The 21,576-nt window shown below is 51.5% G+C and overlaps 2 protein-coding genes across 15 annotated transcripts in view; both read left to right on the top strand.

Annotated features, from left to right (window-relative positions):
* The window catches only part of ATG7 (autophagy related 7), a 350,453-nt gene that overhangs the window by 10,856 nt on the left and 318,021 nt on the right, over positions 1–21,576 (top strand). The window lies entirely within an intron of this gene.
* Positions 1–21,576, top strand: part of HRH1 (histamine receptor H1) — a 97,512-nt gene that overhangs the window by 28,021 nt on the left and 47,915 nt on the right. Inside the window, exon 3 of one of the 13 annotated variants that reach the window (XM_070236868.1) lies at positions 15,866–15,992. The exons of 9 other annotated variants lie outside the window; for them this stretch is intronic. The gene's annotated coding sequence lies outside the window, so the exon portion shown is untranslated. Of the gene's footprint in view, positions 1–7,258; positions 7,364–15,865; positions 15,993–21,576 lie in introns of those variants that run through there. 3 more of the 13 variants (XM_070236876.1, XM_070236871.1, XM_070236875.1) reach the window with 3 other exon arrangements.

The following is a 21,576-nucleotide window of genomic DNA, read 5'->3' as shown; positions in this document are numbered from 1 at the left end:
AGGTGCCAATCTTAAAAAAAAAAAAAAAGAATACTACTGACAGCGTGAGACAGCAGATCCTAGTGGGCCCTGGGGCAGCACTGAGTTTGAACCCAGCTTTGCCACTTAGCAGCTGTGTGACCAGGAGCAAGTTCTTAGCTTCTCTGTGCCTCAGATGCTTCATCTGACGATGGGAATGATAACAGTGTTCGCTCCCATAGGGTTGTGAGGACTAGAGGAGTTTGCATCTGACGTGCTTGACCCCGTGCTTGGCTCTTAGTAGCCCTCAATTAATGTCCCTATTATTATGGCCATACTTGTTGGTGTCCACATACATTTATATGCGCCTCTCTCCCTTTTCACCTCATTCCTCAGAACTCAGATTCAAGTCTCCTCTTCCAGGAAGCCTTCCCTGAATACCCCCGGCTCCCCAAGGCTAGGCTAGGACCCTTCCCTGGACTTAGACCTACCACGCATGTATTCCTCCTTATTGTAACCATCTGTCTCCCCATAGCTGTAAGCAGCTTGAGGACACAGGCTGTGGCTGGCTCTCCATTATGTCCCTGGTACCCACCACAGTGTCAGGGATGTAGTGAGCCCTCAAGAAATACTTGAATGAATGAATGAGTGTGAGCAGGGCTTTGAAACATAAGGTTTCAATGGGTAGAAAGGTGAAGGAAGGACATTCCAGGCAGAGGGAACACGGCACGGAGGGAGCAAAGGCACAGAGGTAGAAGACATGCTCCAGGAAGAGCAAGTGGCCTGGCCAGGCCACATCACAGAGTGTGCTCAGGGAGGTTAACAGAAAGTAACTAAGATGGGAGAGGGGTGGGGGACCTTGTAATGTTCTGTGTACAGAAAAGGAGAGTGGATGTGATGTGGGTGGGCATGGGGAAGGAAGGGCTCTGTTGAGGGGTGTCCTCCCCTTCTTGCCTTCATGCCCTGATGCCCGGATGGGCCGGGGTGCTTTTGTGGTGCCATGTACACATCATAATGTGAAATAAATGCCTGGTTTACCTCTTTCCATCACCAGATAGAAACTCCCCGAGAGACAGAGAGAAATTTATGGTGTTTTTTTTTCTCTTTTTTCTAAAACTCTCCTCGCCTGCAAAGATAAGCTATTCCCCTCCACGCCTGCTTCCCTTTGCCACGTAGGGCTACAGCCCCAGCTCGTGTTTGCAGTTCTGGCATCTGGGTCCTGGTAGAAATCACTCCAGGTCTTGTGGGAGCAGAGGATTTGCAGCTTCTCCACTTGATCGACGTGCTCATAGGACTGTTTCCTCTATGGAGTCCTTGAATCAAGCCAGAAACAGGGACAGCCTTGCAGGTCATTCCTGGGGCGGATGCAGACCTTGGCCTTTTGACCAGTGGCCTTTAGAAGAAAAAGTTCTCACTTAAGTTCTTGGATTCCATTCAGAATCCTTGGCAAACCCAAACAGGCAGTGCCCAGGCCAGCAGCAGAGGAGAGGGAAGGCATGCAGGAGCTGGAGTCTGTTCGTAGGGATCGTGTCCCTGCTGTGTGATGGGGATGCTGCCATGGACAGACAGACACAGCCACTGCCTTTACAGGGTGGTGGAGAAGATGGATGCTGGACAAGTAACAACAAAATAGGAGGTGATGTCCTCAGATGGGGAAGCATGGTGCTAAGGGAGGCTCAAGGATGCTAAGTGACTCTCCCAAGATCACACAGCTAGTTTAGCCAAGCTGAGGTTTGAGCTGAGATCCGCTGATCCCTTTCCACTGTGCTATGAAGCCCCTGAGGGATGATGCTAATTGCCTGCAGCGTTTTTGGAAGTTGCTCAGAGTTCGGTAATCCTCCACTTCTTGCTTGGAACCTCAGGTTGCATTCGTCCATTGATTCCCTCCTTCTATGAATATAAGAAGTGGATGGATCTGTTGCCAGGTGCCGCACCCTTTTCCCAGCATTCCAGGCTAGACAGCAGGAGTGAGTCACAGAACTGAGCCTGGGTTTCTGATGTTGGGTTCTCACTGATACCCAGAGATTTCGTTGTTTTCTGTCTGTTGGAAGCGGAAGAAACACACAGGCGAGTAGGGAGTAAATCTCGGGTGAACATTTGCTCAGCGGTTAAAGCAGAAAGCTCTGTGAGTTACGGGGCTTTGGGCGCCAAGGTTCGGAGCTGAGTCAGGCCTGGCTGCCGCCTCAGGGCTGAGTTCCGTGACAGCAAGCACATGGTGCCAGTTCTGGACACCAAGGGCTTTCTCTGCATTCGTGGTCGCTATGGGAAACCAAGCATTTTTCTGATAATGTGTTTTACTCCCTCCATCCCAGACATAGCTGTGTGCCTATCTGTGCCCTAAGTGTGACTTTGAAAACACTGCAGTTGGGAGCAGATCTCGACTTCTGTTTGTTACCTTGCACTGCTGCCCTCATACATCTTGCCAGCATCACCTAACACAACGTGTGGTGACAAGGCACGTACAGAGCATCTGCTGGGGGTTGGACATCGTGCTGAGCGCTTTCTATTGATTACTTCATCTGACCCTCTAAACAGCCTTGCAAGGTCGGGACTGTTGGTGTCCCCATCCGAGAGATGAGGAGTCACACAGCTAAAAAGTGGAGGAACAGGATTCAAAGCCAGATCTGGCTCCCAGCCCCATGCTCCTGACCACGTTGGTTTAGGGGAAGTAGCTTTGAAGATGACAGAAGTAGGCCCCTCCTGCAGAGGAGGAACATGACCGACAGAGGGACGGTGACTTGCCCAGGGTCACCCTCCTGTGCTGGTAGAGCCAGCTCTAGAACCCAAGTCTTCTGACCTCTGCGGGCACCACCGCTGGCTTCAGGTACACCAGATCAAAGCTAGACTCAGCCAGTTTTGTTCCTAGGCTCTTTGCACGCTGGCCTGGATGCCTTGCTCCCTCCCCTGACACACTGTCCGCTCCGCTTGCCCCATCCACACTGGACAACTCACCCTTCCCCGAGCACGACCAACACCTCGTGCTTGCTCATCACCATGTCTTTGCTGCCAACATACCCTCCCGCCTCCTCTGCCCACTCAAACTCAAAGTCTCCATTGAACGGTACACTGAAAACAAGCGAATTTTATTCTGGGTTTTTGTTTTTGTTTTTCTGAGGAGGATTGGCCCTGAGCTGACATCTGTTGCCAATGTTCCTTTTTGCTTGAGGAAGATTGTTGCTGAGCTAATGTCTGTGCCAATCTTCCTCTGTTTTATGTGGGATGCCCCCACAGCATGGCTTGACAAGCAGTGCTAGGTCCACACCTGGGATCTGAACCTGCGAACCCTGGGCCACCAAAGCAGAGTGTGCGAACTTAACCACTACGCCACCAGGGTGGCCCCTCTAGGGTTTTTTTATTGTGATAAAAAATATGCACAGCAAAATGGGTGGATCTTATGGTATGTAAATTGTATCTCAATAAAACTGTTTAAAAAAGTAAAGGAAGGAAAGGGGTCAGGGGAATGCCCTTTCTGAGTTCTCCCTTCCGTGGCATCTCTTCCAGGAAGACTTCCCTGTTAGCAGGTTCTCTGGGGTTGCAGGGACTAGCCACATGCCCAGTTTAACCTCGGTTAATGGGGTGTATTGTCTGGATATAGAGAGATGTAAGGAAGACAGAGAACAGTGTCACCACAATACTGCAGGGCCCCACGGGGAACCAGAGGATCATTCAGATCCACTGCAGAACCATTAGGCTGTCCTCCCCCTGCAGCAGTGTCTTCTTCCCTCTCCAGTACTGGGACAACAAGGGGCCTCAGCTCCTTGCTCTCCTGCTTTGGCTGTCCTGCTCATGCCAACTACCTCTTCTCTTTTCTCCACTCTTCCTTTCATTCATTCAGCAAACATTTATTGAGCACCTACTGTGTACCAGACCCTCCCCATGGCACTCGGGATGCTCTGCAGAACAAAGTAGACAAAGGTGCCTGCCCAGGTGGAGCCTGTGTTCTGCCTCCTGGCTTCTCCTGGCCTATGACATCTGTTGGTCCCTGGCTTCTGGAGGCCTATGTTATCTGTTGTCCCGTAGCTTCTGCTGGCCCATGACATCTCTTGGTCCCTGGCTTCTGCTGGCCCATGACATCTGTTGGTCCCACGGCTTCTGCTGGCCCATGACATCTGTTGTTCCCTGGTTCCTCCTGGCCCATGACATCTCTGTTCCCATGGCTTCTGCTGGCCCATGACGTCTATTGGTCCCTGGCTTCTGCTGACCCTTGACATCTGTTTGTCCCATGGCTTCTGCTGGTCCATGACAACTGTTGTTCCCTGGCTTCTGCTGGCCCATGACATCTCTTGGTCCCTGGCTTCTGCTGGCTCATGACGTCTGTTGGTCCCTGGCTTCTGCTGGCCCATGACATCTCTTGGTCCCTGGCTTCTGCTGGCCCATGGCATCTGTTGGTCCCTGGCTTCTCCTGGCCCATGACGTCTGTTGGTCCCTGGCTTCTCCTGGCCCATGACGTCTCTTGGTCCCTGGTTTCTCGTGGCCTATGTCATTTGTTGCCCCATAGCTTCTGCTAGCCCATGACATCTCTTGGTCCCTGGCTTCTGCTGGCCCATGACATCTGTTGGTCCCTGGCTTCTCCTGGCCCATGACGTCTGTTGGTCCCTGGCTTCTCCTGGCCCATGACGTCTCTTGGTCCCTGGTTTCTCGTGGCCTATGTCATTTGTTGCCCCATAGCTTCTGCTAGCCCATGACATCTCTTGGTCCCTGGCTTCTGCTGGCCCATGACATCTGTTGGTCCCTGGCTTCTAGTGGCCCATGACGTCTGTTGGTCCCTGGCTTCCGCTGGCCCATGATGTCTGTTGGTCCCTGGCTTCTGCTGGCCCATGACATCTGTTGGTCCCTGGCTTTTGCTGTCCTGTGACATCTGTTGTCTCATAGTTTCTGTGTACTCGGGGCTTCTGTAGGCTCATGGCTGTTGATTTCTGCCCCCAGTTCCTACCAACTGCTGCTGCTCTGTGTGTTTCACATTCAGCCTTTCAAGAGCAAATGTTAGGAGTTCAGTTAGCCGGTGTCTGGTTGTCCAGAGATTTTGCCTTGGGCCACCCCACAATAACCCATGAATGAGTGGCAAGCACTGTTCTGGGTGCTGAGATGCGAGGAGGAACAGGATGGAAGGGCCTGCCTTCCTAGAACTTACTCTCTAGGGGAGGGCCAGGCAAGAAATAAATAGACAAGTGAATGTAGAATGCAGTGCTGACGAGCAGGAAGTGATAGCAGGGCAGAAGAATGAGGGGGGTCCTTCTGCGTAGGGTGGGGGGGTGGCAGGTGAATCAGGTGAGGAACTGAAGCATACTCATATCTAAGGGAAAAGCATTCGGGGCAGAGGGAATGCAAGGCCCTGGGCTGGAGGTGGTTTGGAATGTTCTAGAAAGAGCAAGGAGGCCTGAGTGATAGGAGCAGAGTGGGCAAGGGCGAGTGTAGGGGCTGTCGGGTCATGGAGGTCACAGGGCCAGATGTGTAGGGCCTCGTTGGCCATCGTGAGGACCTGGCTTTTGTTCTGAAGACATTGGGAGCCATTGCAGGGTTTTGAGCCTCCGATGACGCGATCAAGTGTGTGATGAAGAGCATCACTGTGGCTGCCATGTGGACGATGCACCAAAGGAAGGAAGCATAGTGGCCGAGGGGCTCCCCAGGAGCATCATGCTGTTGTTCAAGCAGGGGGTGGTGGGAGCCTAGACCAGGGTATTTCGTGGGCGCGATGAGACGTGATCGGCTCCCAGGCCTCTGGTGAAGGTGGAACTGAGCGTGGGGCGTGTCTCTCTGGTGTACTTCCCCCCACCCCCCAGGTGCACGCAAGTACTGCCTCCTCTCCGCATCTCAGGTGCTCACCTTGGGTGCCGCCAGTGGGTCTCCTGATCCATCACGAGAGGATACTACCTGTGTCTCCCTCCCTGGTCCTTGTGAGCAGGCAGGGCCCTAGCAGGGCTGCTGGCGCAAGGCGGATGCCCAGGAACAAGAGCTGTTACTGTTAGGAACACTGGGGGCAGGGCCGGCTTCAAGGAGTGCCTCTGGTCAGGCTTCTGCTGGTGGATTTGGGCAGCCCTGGCTCTGCTCCAGCCAGGAGCCCCGGGGTTGGAATCTTTCCAGCTGGAAATGAAGGAGCAGACCCCTTTACCCACCTCCAGCCAGGGGCCCAGCACTTTCCCCAGCTGATTTCAGTCCGCCCAGCCCCTTGGAGCCGTGGGGCTCACCGACCCCATTGTGCAGAGTCTCTGAGGGTGAGGGGGCTCACCCAAGGGCCTGTGGCAGGTAGCAGAGCTCAGGCCTGAACCGACGCCTGCTCAAGAGGCAGGGTGACATAGTGACTAAAGGCCCAGCCCTGGGGCCCACGGAAGTCTGAGTTTGAATCCTGGCTCTGCCTCTGACTGGCTGTGTGCCCCTGGGCGTGTCCCTTCTCCTCTCCGTGCCTCAGTCTCCTTATCTGTAAAATGGGACAGTAATGGGCTCCTCACCCGGTTGGGGTGAGGAGTGAGGGAGGTAACGGATGTGAAGGCTTGGGCAGGACCACACAGAGTGGGCACTCACCAGATGAGAGCTCGCTCCCCTCGCCCCGAGACCTGTGTCTCTGTGACTCCTGCCTGGCTTCCCTGCCGGCATTTTGAAGTAGATGCCTCATTGCCAGACGCTGTCATGGAAACCAAGAGATGGGGGAACAGGCGAGGCTCAGAGGAGGTGGGGGGAGGAGACGTCCTTCCCTTGCTCGCCCTCTGGCCCACCTCAGCCAGCTCATTATAGCAGTGATGGCTCACAGGAACAGAGTGGGGGCGGGAAGCAAGGTCAGTGGAGGAGCCCAAGGCCAGCCAGGCTCCACCAGAGGCCTCGCTCCTGCAGGGTCTCTGGGAGACGGGGTCCCACCTGTGGGGCCACTCGCGGCCACCTCCCAGGCCCCTGCGACTGAGGCAGGCTGGAGCGGGATGTGACTCATTCTGGAACCCCTTGTCCATCTGCTATCTGCCGTTCTTTCTGCGCTCTTCAAGAGGCAGGACATTGTTTTTCCCTTTGAAGCAACCTCCCTACCTCATCTCCATCAAGTCGGAGGTGATGACCCTTCTGGCTGTCTCTCTGGCTCCATGTCAAAGTGAGTTGCTCATTGTCTTGCAGGCAAGGACAGCTCCGTCTGGGGGCCTGGTCCCCCTCTCTGGGTGTCCTTCAAGAATTAGATCCCTTTTTGGCACTCGGCCCTAGGAAAGGATCTCCTTCCCCCTTTGTCACCCCACAGCCCTCTCGGACTCTGTCCCATGACTCTTACTGCTCCTCCCCCAGTGCGGGAACACAGGCATCTCCCCACCCCCCACCCCCAGAAGGCTCACTTCAAGCTTTCAGAACTCAGCAGAAGGACCTCTGGGCTTGGGGTCACATAAAGCTGTGCTGGAATCCCCACTTGCTCTGCCACTTACATGCTGTGTGACAGGTCAGTGGCCCCTGTGAGTCTCAGTTTTCTGATCTGTTCAAGGGGGGGTCAATGGCAGGAGCGGCCTTGCAGGATTCAGTGTGTTAGCCCAGGGGAGCCCCTGCGGCTGCAATACTGTGTTTGCGCTTCCCGCCTTTCTTGAAACTCAGGAATGAAGAAGGAAGCAGGAAGACAAAACACACTTTGCTTATAAAATTAAATCATTTCTCTTTGAGATGGGAAGAATCTGTGATTCTTTCCTTGGAAGAGATATTGCCAGCTTTGGATGTTTACCAAATGTTTCTTGCACACCTACTTGTGCTGGGCTCTGTGCTAGGCAGCGGGGAGACAAGGGGCTGAGGCAGGAGCCACGCTTTAGCTCGCGGCGTGGTGGGGAAGGCAGCCCCATCTGTATGTGGTCTCCATATAGCAAGGTGTGCGCTGTGGTCTAGACAAACACAAGGGCTGCAGCTGCACGGAAGTCGGGGGACCACTTATCTCAGCCTAAGGGCGTGCCAGCCAGCAGGGTTTTCAAAGATGAGTAGGACTTAATTCAGCAAAATGGGGTGAGATGGGCTTTCCTGGTAGAAGGTACTGCCTGAGCGGAGCAAAACAGCATCCACATGGCGTGGCGTGTGCGGGAAACTGCGAGGAGTTATGTTTGGCCAGAGCATAAAGTAAAGCCTGAGGGCGGGGGACGCATCTAGAGAGATGAGTGGAGTTGTTAGAGGTCGCCTCTCTCCCTGTCTTGGTCTAACCTGGGATCTTTTCATCACAATGAGTGAAAGTTTCAGGGTCACCAGGAGACCGAGGGCATGGAAGGGAGTGACTGCCCATTTATTCTCTGGAAACTTGCTCTGTGTGGCGCGGTGCTGGGACCAGCAGCGCCTGCATCATTTGGGAGCTTGTTAGAAATGCAGAGTCTCAGGCCCCTCCCAGACCTGCAGAAGCAGAATCTGCGTTTACCTGGGTGACACGTGTGCTCCTGACAGATGGAGGCTCGTGCCGTGCCAGGAAGCCCTCGGACACGGCCTACGCTGCTTCCAGCCCCCCCAGCAGGTGGCAGCTTTTTGCTCCTCAAGCAGCCCAGGACCCCTGGATAGGCGTGTGTCACTGGTCTTAGAGAAAGACTAGGAGGGCATTGCCCCAACTCTGGGACTGCTGGAAAGGGGAGCGGTCTGAACCCTTTTATTTCCTCCCTGAGGTCTCTTGCCTCATCTGAAGCAGGATCAAACGGGACATCGAAACACAACTTTCTTACTTATTTGGTAAAGGGAAAGCTTTTCTGTGTTCCTTGGTAAAAACAGTCTGCAAATGAAAGATGCTTGGCCAAGAGATTTGACGGGTGCTACTTGGCTCCTTCCACGGTGTGGTTTATCTTCAGTGACAGGGCATCCAGACTTTGTGTGTGTCATTTGCTTACCAGCCCCTCTTTGTTCATCTACGTGTTCTCTCGAGAAAGGGAAAATGACTACAAAGTCTCCCCCATCTCCAAGGACCTTGAAAATCAGGCCAAGTGATCTGGACTTTTGCCAGGGGCACTAGGGAGCCATTGAAGAGTTCTCAGGAGGGGAGTGACTGGTTGAATGTTGCTTGTTGAAAGACCACTCTGCCAGCAGGGAGAAGACACCAGTGCAGAGGCTGATACAGGGCCCGAGTGAGAGAGACAAGGCCTGGTCCAGCCAGGGGCCCTGTCTGCTCACGCGCATCAGCCCTTCCTCCTGCTAAGTGGGCAGTGGCTCAAGGATTCAGAGTTCATAACCTGTCTAGTCTGCTGGAGACTCAAGCAGCTGAAGTAGAAAATGAGGCCGGTTCAGGCCTGGATCCAACAGGGTCCCACTAGGGGAGTCTTAGTTTCATGGTTCATGTGGACTAGGACCCCTCGCCCCGTGAGTGTCTGGAGACCCAGGATGCTGAGCCAGACTAGGAGTGGGGGCTTGGGGTTGGGATGCTAAGGTCTGGGGGTCCCAGCAGAGGAGGATTCCTTGGAGAAATAATAGTAACAACAACCATCATGATAGCAGCAGCTTCTTTTATTATGGAGCACTTAACCTGTGCTTTCCTACAGTCAACCTCATTTAAGCTTCACTACAACCCTTTGTGGTGGGCATTTTGTCCCCATTTTGCAGGTGAGGAAGCTAGGGCTCAGCAGATCACACACATCCCCCAGGTCCTGTGGCTCCTGAGCAACAGCGTTGGGTTTCAGGTTTGTCTTTCCAGCTCCCAAACCTTGGCTCCCATCCTTAGTCCATACTGTCTGTCATCCCAAGGGAAACAGGGTAGAGCCCCAGGTGTAGGGACCAGGCGAGCGGTCTGAATCCTTCAGACTCCGTGCCCCCTTTATAGCAAATGGTTTGTGATGCCCTCTTTACCATCCTGAAATGCAGTTCATAGATAGATCAGTTTATCTACAAATACTAAAAATAGTAATAATAAGAATACACTCATCCTATGGTAAAGGAGAAATAAAAGGAAAACCATTTATAATAAAACAGTAGTACATATTTCACTACATAAATCTTGGGCATGCCTGTCCTCGAAGATTTCCTGCAGCAAACACGTCTGCAGCCACATGCAGAGTCAGGTAAACCCGCAGGTAAGGTGCAGCCGGATACGGATGTATTCATTTGGTGACTCACACACCACAAGTGATTCGACCGGTGCTAAAGCTTCAAACAAAACTGCCGCCCTCCCTCAGTTTACACGATCAGAGCCATCTCAGACAGTCCAGAGCAGATTCAAGCTGTGCAAGGAGCTTTTGTGTTTATAGGTAAATGGATTTAGGAGTTCTGAATTTAGATGATTATAAACAGGCTTTTTCACCTTTATCTCATCCAGGGAACATGTGAAGGGTGGGCAGGACAAAGGACAGTGCTCTGTTGTGTGGAACTTCACTGGCCGCTGCCCTCTACATGCCAGCTGTGTCCTCCAATCATTGTGATCACACAGAACGCCCCCTCCATTTCCAGATGCCCCACAGAAGGTGGTACACCCCAGGAACCCTGTCAGACACCACTGTTGTCGCTGGCATGTGGGGTGGGGTGGAGTCAGAAGAGAAGCTCAGGGGCACCCACAGTTCCCACCCCTCTGACACACACAGTGACGTCCAGGCCTCTGGCTGCAGTCCCATGTGCCACCTACTGGTGAAGGTGCCCAGTGTCTCAGGTTGGCCGGGGGACTGGGCAGGACAAGTCTGTAGCCAACTAAGAAAGGGGGAAAAGAAATGAATGAATATTGTGTTTACTCTCAGCTGGGCCCACGGGCATACTGTTAATGAGTGGTGAAGCCAGGATTTGAACAGGACTGCCTCAAAGGGGTTGACTTCTACCACACTTTTTAAAGTCAAGGTTGTAATTTGGGGGATTAGTGGAGTGAGAGTCTTTTTTTTTTTTTTTTTTTGAGGAAGATTAGCCCTGAGCTAACTACTGCCAATCCTCCTCTTTTTGCTGAGGAAGACTGGCCCTGAGCTAACATCCATGTCCATCTTCCTCTACTTTATATGTGGGACGCCTACCACAGCATGGTGGGTGTGTCAAGTGGTGCCATGTTCGCACCCGGGATCCAAACCAGCGAACCCCAGGCTGCCGAGAAGTGGAATGTGCGAACTTAACCACTGCACCATCGGGCTGGCCCCAAGAGAATCTCAAGATAGACAGTGTTATATGGTTAGTGTCCAGAGCACAACATGGACTCAAGTATAACTCTAGTCTACTGCCTATCAGCCAAGTAACTTTGAAATGGCACTTCCCTCAGCCTTTTCTGGTAAACTCCTACTTATCCCTCAAAACCCAACTCAAAAATCACTTTATTTGTGAGTTAGCCCCAGCTCCTCCAGGGCAAGGAAGTATTCCCCCCTCTGGGCTCCCATGCCCCTGCTCATAACTCTTACTGTGACACTTCTCACCCTTTGCTGAGACCCCTGCTGTGTCTGTCTCCCCTACTTGAGGATGAGCTCCTTGAGAGTAGAGACCTTGTCTGGTTCATTTTTAAGACCCCCAGCACCTTCCCTCTAACCCCAACACAATGCCAACCGGGTGTATCGCAGGCATGCATAAGTGCAGAATGAATGAATGTTGGATTGAGTCAATTCTCTTTGCCTGCAGAGTTGCTCACAGAGCAGACCCCTCGTGCTGGGTGACTAAGTGGAGCGGGTCTCAGTCAGCTGGGCTTTACTGGCTGTCAGTGGCCTCTCTGTGGACGCTGCAGTTTCTGGCCTGGCACAGAGACAGACAGGAGTCAGCATGTCCCTGCCTGCATCCAGTCTCCGTCTGAGGAGGTTGATCCAGAAGACTGCCCTCCGTGGGGTCTCTCGAAGGCATCCGCATCCTGTGGTCCTCGCTGTCCTCTGCGCTCGTTAGCTGGGCCCGTCCACCCCCAAGCAGAGCTTTCCACAGACGAGTAGAGGTGTTGCACTGTATTTAGATCCGGGCTGCAGAGGGAGGGGCGCTGCTGGCCGCGCCTGTCTTCAGCCTTCAGCCCCCAGCCCTCCCCCTCAGGAGCACTTTGTTCCTCTTCTGTGTCCCTGGGGGGCGGGTTCATGTCCCTCTGCAGCCTCTGGCTGCTGGGCGTTGTCCTACCTTGCTTCAGGTTCCAGCTTCTCATGCTCACCCCTGTGGGCCATACCCCAGCCCAGTCTATGGGCAAGTCCCTCTTGAAGAGGGTGAGGAGGCCGTGGGCCTGGGGACACACCTGGTTTCAAATCCTGCACCCCTTATTCCCTAGTTAGGTGCCTGGAGTGGGCAGTGCTGCTCTTCTGCCCAGATTCCCTTGGATCCCTTTACGGTTTCTGTGCCACCCTCCTCTAACCTCGCTGTGTTTTTGCCTCCCAAGGCACGCACCTGCAACCCTTCTCTGGAGGGCTGCCGTCAGGCTAGGAGCCATTTTCGTCCACAAGGGTGGAGATCCAGAAATGCCTGAGAATTTACGCCTCCCATCCTTCATCCGCTTGGCCCTTGACCAAAGATGGTTGGGTGCAAGGGTGAGAAAGCCCATGTCGCTGGCCTTGCCTGGGCCTCCTTACCCTTCAGAGCTGCCCGCAGGGCAGGTGGGGCCTCGTCTGAGGGCCCACACTTGCTCAGCTCCTTTGCCACCCGGCCCCTTCTGCTCTCCTTCCACCTTCCTGCACCCCTTGCACATGCGTCCTTGTTTCTGGGTCCGCTTCTGGGGAACCGGAATTCAGACAGCGACTTGGGCAGGTCACTTCCCATTTGTGAGCCTCAGTGTTCTCATCTGTAACTTGGGGTTAGTGATGTTTACTTCTTAGGGTGGTTGACAGGATTAAGTAAAATGGTGTGCCAGGTGTCTCACGAGTGGCCTGCCCTAGGCCCCCAGTACCTTTGAATGATCCCTCTTTCCAGAAAGTCAGCCAGAACGTCATTGGCCTGGGAAGCGAGAGTCCTGACTTCTGTCCTGAACTCATTGATGGTCCTTCAATAAGTCTCTTTGCCTCCCTAGGCCTCAGTTTCTTTCTTTTTAAAATTTCTTTATTAAGATGTAATTCACATGCCACGCAATCCACCCGTTTAAAGTACACAATTCAATGGTTTTTAGTATGTTCACGGAGATGTGCAACGATCACCACAATCTAATTTTAGGACATTTTCATTACCCCCCAAAAAACGCGCCTACCCATTACGGTTACTCCCCATTTCCTTCCCACCCAGCCCCAGCCCACGGCAACCATGAATCTACTGCCTGTCTCCATGGCTTTGTCTGTTCTGGGCATTCCGTGTAAGCAGAGCCATGCAATGTGTGGTCTTTGATGGCAGCTGGCTTCTTGCACGTAGCACAGTGTTGTCAAGGCTCATCCATGCTGTGGCGTGTGTCAGTACTTCATTCCTTTTTACAGCTGAGTAATACTCCATTGTATGGATAGACCGTATTTTGTTTATCTGTTTCTCCATTAATGGACATTTGGGTTGTTTCCATTTTTTGGCTGTTGTGAATAGTGCTGCTGTGAACAGGTTTTTGTGTGGACAAGCGTTTTTAATGCTCTCAGGCGTGTATATATATGTATGTATATATTTAGGGGTGGAATTTCCATGACATACGGTAACTTTAACTTTTTGGGGAATTGCCTATTGCAAAAGAGGCCGACCTACATGACGCTCTGGTCAGCAAGTATGAAGTTTCCACAATTTCTCAACAGCATCTGTTGTTTGTCTTGTTGATCTTAGCCATCCTCGCGGGGATGAAGTGCGGTCTCATTGTGGTTTTGATCTGCGTTTCCATGGTGGCTCATGATGTGGAGCATCTTTTTGTGTGTTTATTGACCATTTATAAATCTTCTTTGGAGAAATGTCCTTTCAGGGTCTCTGCTCATTTTTAAATTGGGTTGTATGTCTTTTTCTTGTCAATGTGTACGAGTTCTTTATATTTTCTGGATATTAGTTCCTTCTCAGCTCTACGAGGCCTCAGTGCCCTTGTCTGTAATTTGCTGAGTCCCCTAGGTTAGACGCGAAGTATAGAAGGGGCCTAACATACACTGGGTAGCTGTGAACTGTTATCATTAATAGAACATTCTTTTTTTTTTTTTTTACAAGTTTGTTTCAATCGAGATATAATTCACCGTAAAATTCTTCCTTTTAAAGAACATAATTCAATGGTTGTTCTTAGTATGTTCACAAGTTGTGCAACCATCACCACTATCTAATTCCAGAACATTTCATCATCCCCCCAAAAACTCCGTGCTTGTTAGCAGTCGCTCCCTGTACCCTCCTCCCCCCAGACCCTGGAAACCACCGATCTACTTTCTGTCTCCATGTATCTGTCTGTTCTAGACATTTCATACGTATGAAATCATACAATATGTGGCCTTCTGTATCTGGCTTCTTTTACTTAGTCTATGTTTTCGAGGTTTGTCCTTGTCGTAGTGTGTGTCAGTACTTCATTCCTTCCTGTTGCTGAATCATGCTGCGTTGTAACCGTGTACCACACTTTATGTATTTGTCAGCTGGTAGACATTTGGGTCGATTTCACTTTTTGGCAGTTATGACTAACGGCTCTGAACATTCATGACCAAGTTTCTATGTGGCGGGTGTCCTCACTTCCCGTGCGTGTCTATCTAGGAGTGGAATCGCCAGGTCACATGGGAACCCTGTGTTCAACCTTTTTGAGGAACTGCCAGACATAAAGTGTCTGCACCGTGTTACAATCTCACCAGCAATATATAAAAGTTTTTTTTTTTTTTTTGAAGATTGGCCCCGAGTAATAGAACATTCTTTTAATTCACAAAGCCAGATAAGCCTCTAGATATCATCTAATCCGACCCTCACCTCTACCGTCCCATTTCACAGATGAGGCAACTCAGGCCAGAGAGGGAAGTTGCTTCCTGCTTTTGGCCTCAGAAATGGTTTATTTATTTATTATTGATTTATTTTTTGAGGAAGATTAGCCCTGAGCTAACATCTGCTGCCAATCCTCCGCTTTTTGCTGAGGAAGACTGGCCCTGAGCTAACATCCGTGCGCATCTTCCTCTACTTCATATGTGGGATGCCTGCCACAGCATGGCTTTTTGCCAAGCGGTGCCATGTCTGCACCCAGGATCCGAACCCGCGAACCCCGGGCCACCGAGAAGCAGAACGTGCGAACTTAAAAGCTGCACCACCGGGGTGTACCTACAACATGACTAATAATAATGTACAACTGTAATTTCACAAGGATGTTAACTTTTATAACCTTAATAAAAAAAAAATTTTTGATCTCATACTGATACTCAAAAAACAAACAAAAAACTGAAAAAATAAATATAGTCATCTGCATATTTGAAGAACCAAGAAACATAAATTGTTACCTTAGCATAAGGAAACAGAATCAAATATAATGGGATAAAGACTAGGGGTAAAATTTGTCCAAATACTAAGAAATTTGTAATAAAACACAATGATAGTAAGAAAAAAAAAAAGCTGCACCACCAGGTTGGCCCCTCAGAAATGGTTTAAAGCAGGTCTGGGAGGGAACCCAGCTCCCTGGGGCAGGGCACCTCCTCCCCGTGCTCCTCAGTGTTTTCATCTGTCAAGTGGAGGTGGGGCAGGGGTCACAGCTCGCCCGCACGGAGGCAGAGCATCTCATGTGCGTCGAGCGTTGTCGGAGATGCTGTGATGAAGGTAGTCTTGTTCAGTCCTCCCACTTCACTGAGTCATAGGCCTTCCTACCTGCCCGGTTCACAGATGTGGAAGCTGATGCTCAGAGAAGTGAAGTCCCTGCCCGAGGGCTCGTGTCTGGGAATTAACAGCCCTAGGGTTCCGCCCCAGAATTTTCCAGCCTCAATGCCCATCCTCTCTCTTGCTGCCACACCAAGCCTCCTGGGATGCTGTGTCCCCTGGGTCACCCCAGGAAAGCACTTTTCCCTATTTCTTTCTTTTCTGATATTTACTGTGGTTATATCCAAAACTTTCTAATAAGCACAGAGGAAATTGGAGGAAAAGGAAAATGCGTTCCCACCCTGGTCGTATCCGATGCTTTTATCACCTCTTAGACCTGTGATCTGATACGTTCGATCTGATACGTTCCCGTGCCATCCAGGCCCAGCTGAGCCGCACCTTTTACAGTGACGGCTTGGGGACGGGGCAGTTTAACCATCTCCAAGGCCAACGCCTCGACTGTGCTGCGTTTGGGCAGAGAACCCGAGGCCTCTCCTTCCAGAAGTCAGGTAAATCCACTTCCTCCCTGGGGGTGGAGGGAGGGGTGTCTTGGGCAGGGGGCTCCATTCTAAAGCAGTGCTTCTCAGGCCACGGTGGTTTGTCCCCGGGGGCATTTGGCAATGTCTGGAGGCATCTTTGGTTGTTGAAACTTAGCAGGTGGGCGAACAGGTGCTGCTGGCATCTAGTGGTTTGAGGCCAGGGATGTTGCGAAACATCCTCCAGTGCTCAGGGCAGCCCCGACCACAAAGAATTATCCTGCCGCAAAGTGTCAGTAGTGTGGAGGTTGAGAAACCCTGTTCGAGGCAAAAACGGCTGCAGAACTGGTCCTCCTCCCCAAAGGGCCCGCCTGGGGCAGGGGCACGTGTGCGGTGGGGAGAGCTCTCGCTGCTAAGACCCCATCCTTGATTCCCGACCTCCTTCTCTTCGGCTCCCCTTTCTCTGATCTCCGCTGGAAATTTGAAATGAGCTGCTGAAGGAGCCGGGCAGTGGGAAAGCTTGCTTTGTTGTTTTGAAGCACCCAAGGCAGGTCCTGCTGCTCAGAGAGGCAGATGGTGAGAAGGTTGCTCCGTCTCTCAGGGCCTGGGACCTCTGGAGGGCGGGCGCGTGCATGTCCCGCTCACGGCTGTATTTCCAGTGCCAGGCACAGTCAACAATGTAGCCAGTTCTCAGGCAGGACTTGCTGAGTGAAGACAGTTGGTCAGAGAAGATGCCTTCTGCTGGAGGAAGTGTAAGCCATGGCCAGCCCCTGACTTTCCACCTCCAGCTTGCATGTTAATATAATGAAAGCAAATAGTTATGTCAAATTTGCTATATCTGACAGGCACTATTCTAAGTCCTTTATGTATATTAACTCAGTTAATCCTCATGCAACCTATATGATAGATATTACTGCTATCCCCATTTTACAGAGGAAGAAACTGAGGCACAGCACCTGGTGGCCGCGCGACGCCGTTCCCGGGGCGCACCTGCTCACACCTGGATGGCAGCGCTGTGCCCCCCGGGAGTTGGCTCGGAGCCCAGGGGTCCTGGCACAGCGCACAGCGCTGCTCAGCGTGCCCGTGCCGACCGGGAGCCCCGCCCTCGCCGGGTTTGCACTGCCCTCCTCCATCATCTGAGCTCCCCGAGAGGCAGGGACTTATCCGATTCGCATTCCCCAGAGGAGCAGTTTGCTCATCAGATCGAGCCCACGAGCAGCCCAAAGTCAAGACGACGGGAGCCGAGTTCGAACCCGTGCCTAAGTAACTTGTCTGAAATCGCACAGCTCAGAAGTAGCAGGGGCAGAATCGGAACACAAGTGTTCTGGCTCCATGCTCTTTACCACCGAATGCTTTGCTTCCTGTCTTAAAAATGACCAGTGAAGCACATCCTGGCCTCCCTCCCTGCAGTCTCTAGGCCAGCTTTCTCCCAGACAGGCACGAGAAGTCCCCAGAGCTCGAAGCCTCTCTTACCAGCTCAGGTGTCGTCAGTGGGGGTGGAGGAAGCGCTCATCTAATGGCCCGGATAGTGTCTTCCAAGCAGAGGGAGAGAATCAGATTGTGATGGGCTAAACGGGCAGGGGGTTTATCCTTGGGGCTTCTGGCTTTATTTTTCAATTGCATTTAGAGTTTTTCTTAAAATGAGCAATGTTCATGTGGGCCCCAAATACACATTCTCAGAGCAAAACCTGGGAGGTTGTGAAAACATTCCAGTGCCTGGGTGCCAGCCCTGCAATTCAGATTCAGAAGGTCTAGGGAGAGGCCCAGGAGGGGGGACTTCAAACAAGCTTCCCTGGAAATTCGAAAGTCTAGCTACAGAGGGCAGGAGCCTGGAGCATAGCACGGGGGCCCAGGAACCTGCATTTTCAGTCACTGAGGAATAAAACTCCTGCTCATCATTGACGACAAAAGCATCCTTCAAGTTCTGTTTCACAAGTTGCCTCCTCTGGGAAGCCTTCCCTGACCTCCCACGGCACTTGTACACCCACCACACGTCACAGAGTAGTTGTTGGTTTGTCTGGTCCCTTTGAGCAAGAACTGTGTCTTAGCTGCCGCTGTGCACCCAGCACCTGTTCCAGTGCTGACATGAAGCTGGTGCTCAACGAACGTTCATTGAACAAACAGATGACTAAGCAGAGTCCCCTTGGCCCCTGTCCAGAGCTCTGTGGTCTGGCCTTCAGACCCGCAAGGCACGGGTTCGAACTCGGCTCCCGTCGTCTTGACTTTGGGCTGCTCGTGGGCTCTATCTGATGAGCAAACTGCTCCTCTGGGGAATGCGAATCGGATAAGTCCCTGCCTCTCGGGGAGCTCAGATGATGGAGGAGGGCAGTGCAAACCCGGCGAGGGCGGGGCTCCCGGTCGGCACGGGCACGCTGAGCAGCGCTGTGCGCTGTGCCAGGACCCCTGGGCTCCGAGCCAACTTCCGGGGGGCACAGCGCTGCCATCCAGGTGTGAGCAGGTGCGCCCCGGGAACGGCGTCGCGCGGCCACCAGGTGCTGTGCGGGAGCCCTCACCCTGGCCACCGCCCCTGTGTCCTGCCCAGCCGCTTCCCCGCACTCCTGCGCACCCAGCAGAGCCCAGGGGTTCCCGTGCCCTCCCAGGCGGCCGCCCTGCTCGAAGGCCCTGTCAGTGCGGGGCTCTGAAGGCAGGCAGAGTGGCCCATGCTCTGCCCATCCTCCTCCAAGGAAGCTGCCCTCAGGAGCTCTGTACCCTTGGGGTGTGGGCAGCCAGGACTTTCGACTTATTAACCAGCTACCAGAAAGCTGCAGAGCTCGGTCCCTGCTAATCTGGAGCTACAGCGATGCACATCGTTTGCCTCAGAGGGAGGCAGGGCGGCTCGGCCATGGTAACATAGCCCTCAGTCCTCAAGCTGCGGCTCTTACTATCACACCTTTGTCCGGCATCAGGGGACTGAATCCTGGAAACGTGGCGTAGATGTTATTATTGTTACCATTTTGCAGATGGGAAAACTGAGGCTCCAATTGGTGAGCTAACTAGCCCAAGGGCAGACCACTCCACTCTAGAGAAAGCCGGAGCCCAGCCCAGAGCTGGCGGAGAGCACTCCCTCCTCTGAGGGAATGACGGGGAGGGGGAGGCTGGTTCTGTGGCCTGCGGTTTATCTTCCCACCTCGGAGGATCCGGATCTGGCACCTCTCTGATTCCCCTCAGGGTTGGCAGGCCATCACCACCCTGTCGCAGGAGACCTGGCTCCAGCTCACCTGCACCTCAAGTGTGCTCTGGGCGAATGTGATCACCAATGAAAGTGGCTCTGGAATAGATTCCAGACGGACACCCAGAATAGAAGAGGGTCCAGAAATACACCCAAAGACATGAATTTAGTATATATTAAAGGTGACATTGAAAATCACTGGAGAAAAGATCGATTATTCAAAAAATGGCGTTGGAACAATTGGAGAACCACTTGGAAAATATTAAGTTGGACCACAACTCACTCCTTTCACCAGAAATAATTCCAGATGAATCAAAAATATAAATGAAAAAAAAAAGAAATAAAATGCAACTACTTGAAGAAGATAAGAGATTGTTAAAATAGTATCAGAGTAGAGAAGGCCTTTCTAAGTATAATCAAAAACATACCAAAAAGTTTTGATAAATTCTAATACTTAAAAATTTTAAATGTCTTTGTAGGGGAGGAAGACATTTCCTCTACCTCCTCTGGGTCCTTCTGGCTGGACAACAAATTAAATTCACATGAGACAGAATAACAGGAGAAAATTAAACAAAGCTTTGTAACATGTATACACGGGAGAGGCCCAGGCAAGCTGAGCAACTCGCCAAAATGGCAGAAGCCACCACCTTAAATATCCTCAGCTAAAGACAAAGGAGGATGTTAGGGGTGGAGGGAGTCAGTTACAGGAGGTTACCAGACAAGTACAGTAAAAAAGATGCAGATTTAAGTCCTTGCCTTTGGCATTGATTAAGAGTTTCTGGAGATAAGGTCATCCCCCCTTCTTCCTGGTACAGAGAGGGAGACACCTTTACAGATGGAGATTTCCTTTACAATGTAAATGTTTCTTAACAAAGGGTAAGTAAATTCTGCTTTTCAGAGTCTCTTTTCTGTCTGCAGTTTTCAAAAGTAACCAGCCCAAAATAATCCTCATGCCAAAGAGACATATCTTGAGGTGGCCAATTCCAGTCCCCCACATCTTCATCACAATGCTATAAGCAAAATCAAGAGACAGATGAGTCACTTGGAAAAAAAAGTCGCAAGTGTATATCCCAGACATGAGCTAATTTGCTTAATATATAAAGAGTCCCTACCAATCAATAAGAAAAATACCAACCCTGGAGGAAAAAACGGTCCAAGAACATGAACAGAAAAGGAAACGCAAGTGGCATTTAAACATGCGAAACAATGCTCAACTTCCCTTACTATGAGAAGTGGAAATTAAACTACAATGAGATACTGTTATAAACTATCAGATTGGCAAAGATTTAAAAGTTAGACAAGACATCCTATTATCAAGGTTGTGCAGAAACAGACACTCTCATAAATTGCCAGTGATGCATAAATTGGACAGCCTCTGGGGAGAGTACTTTGGATCTTACAAAATTTTAAATGCACAAATTCTTCTGCTTAGCAATTCTACTTCTTGAAGTCCATCCTGCAGACAAACTTGCACATGTGTGCAGTGATGATTGTATGAGGAGAGTCTGAAGTGGCAAAAGCTGGGAAACAGCCAGAAATACCCGCCTATGGGGTACTGGTTACATAAATGATCATATATCCATATATGGCTTACTTTGCAGCTGTGAAAAGGAATGAAGCCAACCCATATGAACTGATATAGGATGCTTTTCAAGGACCATTTTTTTCAAAGAAAGAAAAGAAGGGAGGAGTAGGAGGAAGGAGTAAGGGAAAGAGAAAGAAAGGGAGGAAGGAAGCAGCAAAGAGCTTGCTTCAACGCGTGCTTGCATGCTCATAGCCTGGCGCTGGAACGATGCACAGGATACTAGTCACAGAGATGCTTCTGGGAATAAGAGCTGAGTGGCTGGGGGGTGGGGCTTGGTTTTTTGCTCTGTTTTCTTTAGTGTCACTTTTTTATAACCCTGTGCATAAACACATTTATCATATGTTCAAATTAATAAATAAAAGAACAAAACCACACAAAAACATCCTGCACACAGGAGGTGCTTAAGATTCAGCTCCCTTCCCCCCACTGACCCTCAGTGTCTCCTTCTGCTAAACTGGAATGCTGAGTTCCAGCACTGCCGTGCTCTCCGGGCCATTGTGAGGACCAAGCAGCAGTCAAAAGAGAACATGTTTGAAAGGTGTCTGATGGTCTACTAATGTCAAGCATCAGAAGTAATGATGACAATGTCTTGATTTAAGGTTTTGATGGGCATCCCAGAGGCCCAGTCTGCCTGTCCTAGTGACTGAAATTCTCCCTCTCTGGGCCTCAGTTTTGCCATCTGTAAAATGGGCCCATCCCGGTCTAACGTCGGTGATTCCTGACCCTGCAGGTCTGGAAGGCTTCCTGCTCATTCTCACAGGAGCTGCCTCATCTCCTGCCGTCCACAGCCGACTGGGGGCCCCTCAGGACTGCGTGGTGTGCCTTCCATTCGCTCTCAGGCTTCTGCAGTTCCAGACCCACCT

This window comes from Equus caballus, chromosome 16, assembly GCF_041296265.1.
Source record: "Equus caballus isolate H_3958 breed thoroughbred chromosome 16, TB-T2T, whole genome shotgun sequence".
Lineage (NCBI taxonomy): Eukaryota > Metazoa > Chordata > Mammalia > Perissodactyla > Equidae > Equus > Equus caballus.
Note: the sequence above shows the minus strand (reverse complement) of the source record. Positions and strands in the feature narration are given on the sequence as shown.